At 35.2% G+C, this 12,372-nt stretch overlaps 1 long non-coding RNA gene across 1 annotated transcript; it reads right to left on the reverse strand.

The window, feature by feature from the left end:
• Positions 1–4,591: 4,591 nt before the first annotated feature.
• On the reverse strand, positions 4,592–11,999 carry LOC113953565. The gene is made up of 3 exons (XR_003529921.1): positions 11,798–11,999; positions 9,138–9,228; positions 4,592–4,663 (listed from the first exon to the last, which is right to left on the reverse strand). It is a non-coding gene; the product is annotated as an uncharacterized LOC113953565 (long non-coding RNA).
• Between the last annotated feature and the right edge of the window lie 373 nt (positions 12,000–12,372).

The following is a 12,372-nucleotide window of genomic DNA, read 5'->3' on the forward strand; positions in this document are numbered from 1 at the left end:
ATAGCTCAGCCAGCTCTCTGTTAGTCTCACTTCCTTGCATTTTTTATTGAATTTATATTATTTTCTAAAATACATACAAAATCTCTTACCAAGAATTAATTATCTGATTCTCGGTGAATATATACTTGAGCTTAGCACTGTCATTAGGACCAAGAGACAATGTTTTTCCCCATAGGAAAAGTTGCTGATGTAGTTGTATGCAAGATCATCTTTTTATTGGGGAGTAGACATGACTGACTCTGAAGCTTTTCATGGAAACCATTTGTGCTCTAACAGATTAATTTTAAGGACCTGACATAAGTCTACCAAGAAAGCAGCATGGCATGGAAAACCCACAGAGGGTAAGTAAACTGGTACATTCCCAGGCATAATTGAGACAATGGTAAAACAATCTGGACATGCACTTGTCCTATAATACTACCGTTAGGAAAAATAAAACTTTCTATGAGAGGTGTGATCTCATTTTATTTTTTTTAATATCTATGTTTTTTCACACTTCCCTCTAATATTTCCATTTTATTTATGAAGAACATTTTCCTAGAATCAAACAAATAACACAGTACTTGCAAAAAATCTCTTCTTATCATCCACAGGTTTGAAGGTGATGATGGTAAAGGAATGAAACTTTGATGAAACTTCTAATGAAGTTGTGTGTCATCTATGCACTTAATAAAATATCTTGACAATCTTTGTTACAAACTCCAATGTTCCAAAACAGTTTTGTTCAGAACTTTGACGGATCATTCATTTGAAGCTGAAAAGTCAGTCTGTAGATTCTAAAGTAAATCATTTCGCTTGCTAAGAACAGGGAAACTTGGGCAAGTAATGAAGTAGCCATACCGAGAAGGGGAACATGATGTCAGCAGAAAGATTCTCTAGTCACAATCAAATGTCATAGAAATAATATTTTGAAGATATATAGAGTTCTCACATGTGCTTATTACTCCAGTGTCCTTTATATGGTAGTCTGTAGACACTGCTGCTACCTGAAAAGGAAATTATGAATAAAATGCTTTGGACTCCCTGAGCTGTGACTTATTTGAAAATCTAAGTCAGTAATACTCCTTGAAGACACCAGTTATTACCTAGAGGCAACATAGAGTACTAGATTCCTTACTGACAATTCGATATTATAATTTTGGGCACAAAATTCAGTACAGGATCCTGAGTGCAGTACAGTTGAAATCAGTAACAGTAACATCATGGCCAATTTTCATTAATTCAGCCCTAGAATTTCCTAGAATTACTTGTTTCTACAAATGAGAGAATGATTCTGCAAGTTTATCCATTCCCTCAATTACCTTACAAAAATTTTTCACATGGTCCCTACAGTGAATCTAGATGACTCATTTGTTCATTTTTCACTAGCAGTAATCTGTTTGCATGTCTATATAGACTCATTTTCCAGTGGCTATTCCTTAAACAACATCTACGCAGTTTCTGCTTTGGAAGTACAATGATCATCAGATAAATTAATATAAAATGTACAAAAAAATTGCACAAAAAACCCTTGAAAATTTAACCTTTTTTTCAAGGTAAGAAAGTAAAAAGATGAGGGGCTTAACCTATAAAAATGAAATAATCTCTGTCTAATGAGCCAAAATCAAACATATTGATTGTGGTAGAAGAATTGTGGTATAAGGACTAGCAAAGGACTTAACAAAGATTGTGAAAAATAATTACAGTAAAATCTCTGTCTTGATGTAAACACAAATACTGGGGCAGAGACTCCAACAAGTGAGACCCCTCCCCATTTATTAAAACCTCTCCCCCTTTCACCAATACAGAGAGACAAAATGCAAGGAGATTTAAGTGAAAAAAATATCATTTTGCTGAAAAGAAAATATAACATCTGTAACAATACAAGCAAAAAGTTTAAGCCAAAAATAGAAATAATTCCAAGTTCCTTTTCCCCTGGTGAACAGACAGGATGGTGGCCGACAGGTGCTTCCTCCACCCCCCGTGTCCCCTTCACCGTGGGGAGAGCAAAGTAAGTACTGAGATGCTGTCCTAGATCCTGGCACCACAGTAGTACTGGTGCAGGCTCTTTCTCTCTCCTCTTCTCTGGCTCCCAGAGTTCTGCTTCTGCCCCAGTGGCCAGGACTACCCCGGCTGTGGTGAGGAGTTCGCTCTTAAAGGAATAGTTTCTCCAAAACAATGTTGAAAAAAGGGGATAAAATACGAAACCTATTTTAACCATGACAATTTCTTTGGCACAGAGTCCCTGGCTGAACAGTTGGTTGGTAAAAGCAGTTCTAAGAGGTGTCACAGACAAAGGATTCAGGACAGTGCAGTTGAACAGCCATGTGTAAAATATTGGGATTTTACAATCTTTCCACCTTTCCTTAAAGATGCTCTTTTGAGAGACAACTGAAATGATTTCCTGCTTTAAGAATATTATGACAAGTTCCTGAAAGGTTTATCCTGAGAAACATGTTCTTTTCAGTGAAGATAAAATGTTGATATGATAAGGTGGTAAGGGGAGGGAAATGAAGGTGTTTCATTAGAGGTGGGCAAACAAGACCCAGAAAAACATACTGGGAATTTAGCAGTAAAAGCAGGGAATTGGGGCAGAATTTTTTAATAACACCAGTCTTTAAATATATGAAGGAAGACACCAAGTTGGATCATCCCAGAAAATATTATAAATAAATGCAAGACACATCTTGACATTTTTATGAAAGAGGAGGATACTGAAGTGACTAAGTAGCATAGAGGCTTTTTGAGCCAAGCATTTTATTTCTGTCCAGCAGATCTGTATATCCTTGAGCATTCATTTTAATTGTGTTTCAGAGGCATTATTATCTTCATTTTTCTCACTCTGTGAAAGATAGATGAATTTTGCTTCATTACATTACTGATATACAGCGTCTCCAAGTGCAATTATGTTATCTTAATATCTATGCAAAAGTACTGTCACCATGGCTGAGGGTTAAAATTTTAGTTCCCTTTAAAGAATATATATCTGAAATTCAGCCCTTGGAAGATGCTTCTGATATACTCTTATATCAAACCCCTTGATAAACTGTCATATTTGGCAAGATGCATATTTTAATTTTTGTTTGTTTGTTTGTACAAAAGAAACAACATGACATATTTTCTGTAGGTGCTGCTGATAACTACCTTCCATTGGGACAGAAATTTCTGGGGAGAAAACTTGCTCATATAGTATCTTCAGTTTCATAATAGAAAAAGAAGAGTTTGCAGTAGAGTTTTCAAATGCCGATATCAATGTGACTTAGGGATATTCGTAAGTCCTTTAAGACCTCATAACTTTCCATATCAACATGCAATGGTTCCAGATCAAGTGACAAATTTTCTCTCTCATTGCAGATCATGACTGAAATGTGTTTCAAAACACATTTAGTATTTAAAAGTGGAAAATTCTGGTTTTTAACAACCTCTCTGCCATTACCATCACAAAGGCTTCTGATAGCTCAGGTAGTTCCGAGGTTGTTTTCAAATTGAATTTGCTACTTTCTCTACTCTCTGCAGCCTGTGCTTATAAGAAATATGTGTAGAAGAACTGAACTAAATTCCTACTTTTAAGGATTTCCAACATAATGTATAAGTTTGGAAATAAATAGTTCCTTCTTAGTAATAGGATATAACTAACCAGACTATGTAAAATTTTCTTGCTTTTGTGGAAGGCTTTGTCTATTAACATCCTAATTATGGGAAGCTAAGGAACTCAATAGCCATCCCCTTCCAGAGGGCATTTGATTGTTTCTTTTGTAATAGCACTGCATCAATTGATATAATTTTTGAGTAACAAACAAGGATATAGTCGGTCATGTTATCATCCAGTGATGATATCAAAGGTACACCAATGGCTCTAAGAAAGTATAACAACAAATATCTCTTCTCTGTCCTAAAATTATGAGCAAGTACAATACAAATTACTATCCATGTAATACTATCAACTTTCTGTTCTTTTTATTAGGACCTTGTGTAAATCATGAGGAAAGATGACAGATTTCACGCATTAGTCATGGTAAAATGATAAATTTCAGAATTAGTCATAGGCTATTAGAAAATGATCTAGAAATCTAGTAAAAGTCATTTTTATCATTAAGGAGGTACTTAATATTGTCTTCCTAATGAACTTGAATGCAAGCATAGCATTTCACCTTACAATCAACTCTTGAATTTTTAATTTCGATGTCAAACATAAAATGCATATTTTTCAAACACCTCAGATATGCATTTCTGAAAACAAGGTGGGTTTTTTTGCCATATACATACTAGTTTGCAACAATGTGAGAGGTCAAATTACTGTATTAAATCTGAGTTTTTTCATCTTGTATCAATAAGTAATATCAAAATTAGGTGCACTCTGAAGTTGTGTTTACACTTGACCTTAAAAAAGTCCTAAAATTTTGCAATTATATATCATACTGTTTTTGAAGTGACCCTGAAAATTTTTATTTGTTTCACGGACTCTGTACAGAAACAATGTTTTCCTACTGTTTGTGTTACTGGGTAATTTATTGTCCAATCTATAATTTGGAAGGATGAAAAACTATTGACCTTCAGAATCTTTTTTAGTGCGTCAACTGTGCCAATGGCATACACTGGAAGTTGTAAAAAGATCTTCAGCCCCTTACTTTACTTTGGATCACGATGATCATTTTTTCAGCTCATCCTTCATGACAGCTTGAGTCTGTGCCATCCATTTATGACAACCTTGGTTAGTATCATTATGTGCATTTACACATAATTTTAAGAAACATAATGCAATTTTAGTTTGTTGCTTTTTCAGACAGCGAAGACCTACAAGGACCAAAAGAGTAATCTGACTTTTTCATTCCAGCTGCACAGAGCTTCATAGGTTGATACAAAGAGGAGAATAAAGCAAATGTGGATTACTTCATCTACCCTACTGTGAAAATCTAAGACTGCTCATTATTGAGTACTTTTTTCTAGTGTACTTCTAAATAACAACAGCAGCCACACACTGTCACGTACTGTCATGTTTCCCAAGTGTTCCTCTTGGTTTTGAAATTATCTTTAGTTTAGTTTGAAAGTATGATATCTAAAAACCATTGCAAAAAATTTTCACAGACCCTGAAAAATCACAATATTGGATGCCCATCTTAATTCTAGCGACTCTTATGAATAGGTTATAAATGAGCACAGAAATATTTGGAAAGCTATTGATGGAATAAACATCATACCTTATGGCTCTAAGCTCCTCTCATTCAGTGTGTGAATCTCACTGGTAAGAATTTTCAGAGAGATCCGATGATTCCATTGCATTTGGACAGCACATGTGTATCTTATGAAGTGTTGGCATTTCAATACTTTGAGGAAACACTGGATGTATTTATAAAGACAAGGCTTTCAGTGCAGTGTATCGTGATTATATACACAACTTGTGCAGTGCTTGTGCATCAAAATTCAGTGTTCCCTGGCAAAAGCAAATTTGATATACCGATGCTGAGCAGTTCACCTGAGCACGTAGTGTTGAAATGTCTGGCAGTCATCTACCACAGATAAGACATCATGTGTCTGGAAATCCACAATACATTCAGGCAGGTTTCAGATTCTTCCATCTGAAAATTTTACACTAAAAAATGGTTATGCCTGAGGAAGCCCTGGAATCAGTTACAGTTAAGCAATTAAAATAAAATCTGAGATGACTCAATTTGTGAGACTTTCTGATTTAGGAATCTAAATTGTGACATAAAATATCCTTCATTCACCCCTTAATGCATTCAGTGATAAAATTTTCAATGATTGCAACATATTCTCCATATAGACATAAGGATGTCCCTTTAGGTCTTCAAACTCTGTTTGCTAACATTGTCCAAAAAGTAAGAGGGGGAGGAGGACAAAAATCAATAATCTTGACTTAATCCATACAAATACACTGAAGAAATACTTTACGGAAGCTGATTTTCTTGTGTTTTTCTTTGCACTGGTCTTAGATTAGAGGGAGGGAAACAGGACCCTAACAGTTTGTAGTAGTGAGTGCTATATTATTGTTTGGTTTAAGAGTAGTACTCCCCACCTCAGTGCCCCCACCAAGACTCTCCAAATCATACACTGCTTTCTCACTCTCCCATTCCCCCCACCCCCTACCCTGTCCTCTGTGGCAGGATGGAGAGGGGAACTGGAGGCACAAAAGCCAAAGATCACTGGTTGAGATGAGAACAATTTCCTGGAAACAGCAATGAGATAAGAAAACAAACAGTAACAACAACAATACTAATGCCACAGGGTATAAGAAAAGAACAGTTCATACTGAAAACCCCAGACAATAGACAATATGGATTGCTCCCTCTGCCACCTTTTCTTGGCTGGAAGGAATCCCTTCTCCCACAAGAAAGTCCCTCCATCCTCATGCCTGGTAGTGATATGAGATGTATATAATAACCTCCATGTCCCAACCATGCCCATCCTGGCTACTGCAAAAAATTAACCCTGTCCTGGCTGGAACCCCAAGAATTAAAAACACTTTTATAAATCTAGTTTAAGTGCTAAACATAAGTGAATGTTTTCACTAAGGTTCAAAGCAATAATCTACTAGCTCTGTCCACCTTTCTGTTACTGAACTTGTAAACAAACAAGAAAATGTTTTCCATTATTACTCCTTTTAATGTTTACAGTGCAACTTTCCTCTTTTATCCAGTGCCTCACAATTTTCTCACTTGTGCTCTAGTTTATGTTGAAGCAAGAACTTCTGGTGTACAGTGAGTTAGGATGACATTACAACGATACCAAGGATTTAAATTATTTTTAAAGTTGTCTAAGAAACTGGATAAAATTATATTTTCCACAGTGCTGAGAAAAATGATGGCAATTAATTCAATATTAGTGTATGTAACATAATGTGAAGCATTGTAATTCCTGGAGACCACTTTTCCCATTGAATAGAATTTAATTTTCTACATATGTGTTTCCAGTGCAGTGGTATTCTCTGATCAGTTGCAGATGATAAATTTGCAAATTGAAAAAAAATAATCAAATCTCAAATTGCTTTAAAAGAATCAAATTATCACAAATATGTCTAATGGCAATAGTTGGAAAGTTACAGTACAGCAGTCTTTGCAGTTTTTCTTTTATAATGAAGCATAATTATCACACATTAATTACTCTTTTAAGATATAGTCTTCAGTCTTTCACAGGAGCTGCAGTAGCAGCAATAATTGTTATTGGCAATTTCTTCACAATCAAAAATTTCTACCTGAGCTTAATCTTGTCAGGGTTACACTTTACAGCTAAATTCAACTGAAAGGAAGAAGCACCCCAAAAAGCCTACTTTGAAAAGGAGGAAAACCACTGCTTTGTGCTAACTCAGACAAATCCTCAATCTCTCAGTAACATATTACTTGTTTTTCTGGAGTAACAGAGTTACTTAAAAAAAAAATAAATAAACAAAACAAAAGAAGCAATCAATAAAAACATCCTTAGATGATGAAACTTGACCCTAACATAGAACAATCTGCTCCTCACCTGACCCTAAAGTTTAGGGTTGAGGTAGGGGCCAGCATTCATTGCTGCTGTCTAACCTCTATCTGGTCTGTAGATAAATATATTCTTCTGAACTGTCAATCAGAAATTTCTTGTGCGCTCTGAATTCATTCAAAAACAACCCAGCAGTTTTGGAGCACACAGGAGAAAAGATTTTTCGCTCAGCTGTACTACTTTCAAATGCATATCCTAAACCAATGACAAAATCATCAGATATAATGGATTATTAGAGCAAATTCCTTCAGTTGTTCCATTTTTTCTGTAGATTGATACATAGTATCTGTTTTTATAATTTTTTTCTCCTTTTCTCTGTTTTACAGTAAAAATGGTCTCAATGTTCATTGTTTAAAGGCCAAGCAGGGTGAAATACTGTGACCTGGTATTTGCCAGCTTGGGCTTTCCATATGCAAGAGTAGTAATGTGCTATAGTAGTCCATTGATCTAACTTCCTTTGGTTTTTGCTTCCTTTTTGCACACTGGGGGGAAGAGAAATGTCCCAGTGGCTGTTTGAACAACTTCAGCTTTGTTGACCTAGGAACTACTTTTCAGTGATCTAAGCATTAACTTGGACTTTTAACATTTTCGTAGTTTCAGATTCAACAGCCCTTGTAGACCTCCAAGGTTGTATTTTCATGAGTTACATTTGTTAGACACTCAGCTGTTGAACAGGTTTTAGATATTTTTCCATTATGCTGGTGGTAGAAGTAAAAATGGGAAGAATGAATTAATGTTATTGAATTGTATTTTACAGGGGCATGTGGTAGTCCCTGTTTAAATATTCTCACCACAATGTCTGATAATGTTTCTACTACAAATTTCATGCCAAACAGTGAGGGGTTTTTTTAATTTATATTGGAGTTTGATGGTTTTGGTTGCTTGTTGAGTTTTTCTGTTCCTTAGTATATAATATGGTATTTTGATAGTAGAAAATGTTTTAGTTTTTCATCAATTTATATACAGCAAGGTTTGGGGAAAAGTTAAATTAGTGGCAGGAGCAAAAAATACTGCTAAATTATTGTTTATCACATAGTGGCATGGGTAATAAATTTCCATTAATTCAGACTTTCCTCATACAATGTAATTCAAATCACATACTCCTTGCCAAATACCTGCCAAGACCAAGCACTCAAACAAAGCCCTTATGAATAGATATCAGTTAGTTACTGGGAATCTGGTAAATTATTAAGCTCCATGCTATCTAAAATGTTAAATCAAACTAGCTTTGAATCCTCTTGGGAGTTCAAAAAGTCTGTTGACTCTTCTTTTTTTGTTTTATTTTGTTTTGTTTCTTCCCTTTTTGTTTGAAATGTGAGCCTCTTGTTCAGGCAAGACTATTTGTTTTCCTTTTCCCTCTGTTAGTTCCTACAGAGTTGATTCAGCTGAGACTAGGAGGTGCTAAAACAAGTACCAGGACTAGAAGCTTCTGTTTTCCGGCTTGTTTTTTATATTCGTTGTGATTTGTGTGCAATGAAGTTCAAGGAGTTGGCTAGTCTTAAAGTATTTGCTTTTTCTGTAAACGTAAATGAAAGAAGACCAATTTGTCTGCTTGACAAATATCTGACGTCACCAATGAACAATAAAAGCAGAAAATTATTCTTTGGGACCAGATGTAGCAGCAAAGCTATGAGAGGGAAAGCTCTTCAGAGTGTTGAATAGCATACCTGTAATATTTGTGGCCTTCTGTAGCAAATTTGGTGAAGGACCTTGTTGCTCCCTCATCATTCATGTATATTCCTCCACCACATTGATGACCTCATATTAGAAAACAAATCATTGAAATAAGCCAGGTAAAACAAAATATATATTTTTTGAGAGATAATTTGTGGTTATTTCATCAATGTGATTTACTGAGAGACCTCACACAGCTAAGTCAGTAATGTCCAGGGGTTAATACATGGAAGGGAATGAAAGCTTGGCCTGGAAGTATCCAGATTTGTGTTTGCTGCTGAAGTTCGCATGTTTTCTGACACCTGTTTCCTTTCAAAAGGAAAGCCAACCTAGCATGGTCATGGTAGGATCAGTTAATTCAACTGCACACTCAAGCGATGAGGGGAGGAAGGGAAGCTCAAGGAAAACAGGAGTTTACGGAAGAATGAAAGTGAGGGCTGGGAAATCTGAGTTTTGCTCACAATTCTGCTGTGGTATTTGCACGTGAGCTTTAGAAAACCAGTTGTAATTAAACTTCCTCTGTAAAATGGCGTAGCAGAGGAAAAGAATGTGGCAAATGTTTTCTTTGTTCAGTATAGCTAACTGTAGACTGCTTATGACCAATATGTACATACTAATTAACTTTTGCATATCAAGAGTTATTGTCTCAGAAATTTAATGGGTTTTCCATTGCTAAATGAGGAGACAGAAGTTCTTCCTTTTACTATTTTGTTGGGTTGCAACAAAGCTTAAGAGTGGTTGGAGGACAAAGTAGCTCAGATTAATAATGAAAAAATGTAGGATGTTTTCGAACTCATTTGAACATTGTTTATTTGGTATCCAGACCTACACATTCTGTCTTTTATGTATTTTTCAATTGACATAATGTTGATTAATGAAGTATTGGTGTGGGGTCTGAATGTTTCTTAAGACTAAAAACAAGAAACAAAGTGAAAAGGAAAAAGAAATGTGCTATAAAAATGCAGGAGAAAACAAAGAAAAATAGGTTAAGCTTGTGGCAAAAAGAATCAGGCAGAAAGCAGAGATAAACATTCTAATGAAAATGTAGATACCATACATATGCATGCCACCTAGTTGTGCCAGTTTAGATTTGGTGGGTGTGTTGTTTCTTCTAGTCTTTATAGATACTATGGACTTCTTTTAAACTAGAATAATTATGAGTTTAATTAAATCTACCTCAGGTAACAAATAACCAAAATTATAGTTATAATTGGGATAAAAAAGGACAATAAACAGGCAAGGCCAAAAAGAGTGGAGAAGTTTGAAAACCCATGACCTCTGTAGCAGGAAAGAAGATGAATAAAATTTAAATCTATGTACTAGTCTGTGTTTAAATAATTTTTTTAATTATCTTATTAACAAGTGGAGAATCAGGGTACTGAGACTGTGGTCATCACTGTATATGCTAACCTGTACATATATATAATGTTCATTGTATATTCATTGTTCATTAAAATGTCCCATGCTTTTATGTTTTGTGTCACTGATTTCATGTCTTGGATCACATTTTAAATTTCACTTTCACTTTTAGAACAGTTGTTTGTTTACACTGACTTATTTCACTGCAGAAATATACTTAACCCTCCTACCTGAATACCAAAAACTTATGCAAATGCACAATTGGTTTGTTAGCAATTGCTTGGTATTATGAGCATTTGGAAAACCTGGGAATTTTCTTAAAAGTCCTCTTGAGTTCATGCTATTAGAGGAGCAGTATAGATTTTACATTAAAAAAAATCCCTCACCCAATTTCGCAGTTTTTAAATTGTTGGGATTATGTTATGTCTTCCATGAGTGTTTGGCATTATGCACATTTTGGTGAGGTTCTTTCTTTTATTTCTGAAATAGCACATTGAGTATTCTGCAGTACTCTGAAGTGTTTTACCAAAGTGCAGAGTAACTGTCCTATAATATCCTGTAACATAATTCAGGATCTGACCATATTTCAAAAATCTGCACCCTAAAAAATCTTCTCAAAAACAATTAATTACATGTGATAGCTGGCAATTTACCTTGACATATTTGAGTCATGCTTGATTATGCAAAGAAAATTATGAGAGCAGATTTTTACATCTAAGCAGAGTACCATTGATCTCAGCAGGTTATTGCTACACCAAATATTTTTATTAATTTTTTTTTTATTTGTTCCTTAACTTCCAGGATTCCAAGGTTTTTTTCTGATTTCTCCACACTCCTATTTTCTTTGAGTTTGGGCCCCAGAACTCTTATTTATACTGATGTTGGCAAAAATAATTATTATCTCCTGCAAGCCAGGCTTAATGCATTTAAGGCAGAATCAGATAAGATTAAATCTGCACTGATTCTTCACGAACCTCAGATCTCTGAGTATGTCAAATTTGATCACAGAACTCATTATCAGGAGAATAATATATCGTCAGTAGATTTGTTTTATGTTGACTTTTTGAGTTATGTAAGTTTCCAAGAGTTCACATATTCCAAGGTTAACTTGTGGCCATACAGTTTCTTTTGAGGTAAGTAAGTTGTAGTATAACCCAATCTGTTTGAAGAAAGTGAGATTGCCACTCTTGCATTTTTCTCCTTCCTTTTATTTTTTTTTCATCAACACAATTGTTGCTACTCATTGGTGTCTCCCTCCCACTCTTTCGGCAGCTGCTTTACTGTGACATCTTACCTCCAGCAAAGTGGGAAGATGAGCAGCTGCTTGCAGAACCAAAGCCAATCTTCTGCCTGGGATCAGTTGGCAAGGATTTCTGTGAAAGAAGCGAGGATGCAGTAAATGATATGTACTGAATTAATTGTACCTGCTACCAGCCTGTCTCCAAAACTTGCTGGGAAATATATCTATCCATTTGTGTAACAGCAGCAACAATAAAAATGACTCCCTAATCATCTTTGAAGGTTAAAGAGATTTAACAAATCAGATCTGTTTATTCATGGGAACTATAGCAGTGCTGATGAGTTTTTTAAAAATTCAAATTGCATTTATTTCTTTTCAAATTGCTCTCAATCAGGATTTTCAGTAAGGCTGTGTGTATGAATGCAATTCCTTGGTGTGAGGGAAGGATTTTATTTATTTACTGTTATAATGATGTTTTGGAGATTGAGTCACTGATGATTCACTCTGTTCAGCTGCATAAGTAATATTGGCAATACTGACAGGGGACTAAGTTGATATCCTGTAATAGTTGTTGTTTTGGACTTCCAGGTACAGTAAGTTTGGTGAAAATACCTAAACTTTCTATGGCA

The sequence above is a fragment of the Corapipo altera genome, unplaced genomic scaffold (assembly GCF_003945725.1).
Source record: "Corapipo altera isolate COAL_440 unplaced genomic scaffold, ASM394572v1 61281, whole genome shotgun sequence".
Lineage (NCBI taxonomy): Eukaryota > Metazoa > Chordata > Aves > Passeriformes > Pipridae > Corapipo > Corapipo altera.